Source organism: Ornithodoros turicata, unplaced genomic scaffold (genome assembly GCF_037126465.1).
Source record: "Ornithodoros turicata isolate Travis unplaced genomic scaffold, ASM3712646v1 ctg00000829.1, whole genome shotgun sequence".
NCBI lineage: Eukaryota > Metazoa > Arthropoda > Arachnida > Ixodida > Argasidae > Ornithodoros > Ornithodoros turicata.
In genome coordinates this window covers 96,867-98,570 of record NW_026999402.1, presented here as the reverse complement: position 1 = coordinate 98,570, position 1,704 = coordinate 96,867, and the positions used below count along the sequence as shown (strand labels likewise).

Genomic DNA, 1,704 nt, shown 5'->3' with positions numbered 1-1,704 from the left:
CAGGCCCTTGGACCCTTCAGAAATGTGGCATTTGGATGCATTGGGCATAACCGCGCAAGTCCCCGAAGAGGCAGAGAACTTCGCCGCCACTCCGTTTTCTACTCAAGTTAGAAAGTGCGACGGCCGCTACGTCGTGCCACTCATGGTCAAAGGGCAGGGTCCTCCCCCGGAGGCCAACAATCGAGAAAGAGTTCAACGGCGGTTTTCGGTCGTCTCCGGAATTGCGACAAGACTACGACACGGTTATCAGAGAGTATTCCAGTGAGTATTTACGCAGTATTTACGAGTATTTTTCAGTATTTACTCAGAGGGTGGTGAACAACGTCGATGAACACTAGCATGTCTACTATATGCCCCACCACGCCGTTATTCGGAAAGAAGCCGTTACAACCAAGCTCCGCGCGGTTTGCGACGAGTCATCCCGTCTCCCGGAGCAGCCATCTCTGAATTCCTACCTAATGAAAGGGACAAAGTTAAACGCCGATCTTCTGCATCTGCTGCTCCTACTTCGTTGTAGCACCTTTGTTGTCACTGCTGACATCCGAAAGGCCTACCTGCAAGTGGTCATCCGTCGTGCGGACAGAAACCTTCTCCGCTTTCCTTGGGTCCGGGATACTGCAGAATCTGAAAACCCACTCATTGAGGAGTGGCGAATGCTCCATGTGGGCTGTACGAATTTCCGCGGATGCCATTTGGTCTCCGCAACGCGGCCGAAACGTTTCAACGTCTTATAGACAGCGTCATCAGGGGCCTCCCCTTCGTCTTCGCATACATTGACGACTTGCTTGTGGCCAGCTCGTCTCCTGAAGAGCACGAACATCACGTCCGGGTCGTGTTTAATGTGGAAGCCAGGCCACAACTGAAAGAATGAATGATACGCGCGCTCAATTAAAAATCATGCGCGAGATACGCGTCGGGATGAAACGTCCATGGCAGCGCTCGTCGTCCATTTCCGTCGGCTGCTACAGAGGTGACTTGCAAGATAATTGCAACAGAATGTACACTTACGGAATAAAATTGACGTAATTTGTGGGAAAAAAATTGTCACGAAATCCTGGCGGCCCGCATAGAAAACAGCAGCCAATGAAAAACGCTCAATATGGTTGCCAGGTCGAGCCTCCTTTTTAGGCTCCTCTTAATGGTCACTCCTTTGTCATACATGTAGTGCCGTGTATGCCAAAGGGGGTCTGGCCATTAGGAGGCGCCTAAAAAAGAGGCTCGACTTGTGAAGCTGAACGAGCACGACTATACAGCAGCTAAAGCGAAGGAAGAACAGCAGCTGCGATAAAGGAACAAACAGAGCTAAGCAGTAGCAGAGGCAATAAGACATAACAGACGCAAGACAGCTCAACAATACCTGAGTCACTGGAACAGCTACGGGTGCCATTTAATCAACTTCTATTCTTCATGGCTATAGTAACCTAAGACTGATTCCAGAAGACTGAGACGACAGTAAACTGAGACCAGAAGAAATCGTCGCGTGCGAACCGTTAACCGGCTCGTTTGCAGTTTCCAGAGGGCGCCACGTGGAGGCCGGTTCGCTTGTGACACATTTAGATGAGGTCAAATTGACATCGATTGTTCCCTGTACCTGTGCAAGTAACCTTGGTAAAATCTATAAAAATGTTTGTACAATTACGCAAAAATTAATAGACTAACAGTAGCGCTGTTGTAGCGCCCTTGGTGGCCAGGATAGGACAGAAC

The 1,704-nt window shown here is 49.6% G+C and overlaps 1 long non-coding RNA gene across 1 annotated transcript; it reads right to left on the bottom strand.

The window, feature by feature from the left end:
- Window positions 1-270: 270 nt before the first annotated feature.
- LOC135375119 (uncharacterized) lies at window positions 271-1,486 on the bottom strand. Its single transcript, XR_010417162.1, has 3 exons — window positions 1,358-1,486; window positions 555-859; window positions 271-455 (listed from the first exon to the last, which is right to left on the bottom strand). It is a non-coding gene; the product is annotated as an uncharacterized LOC135375119 (long non-coding RNA).
- Between the last annotated feature and the right edge of the window lie 218 nt (window positions 1,487-1,704).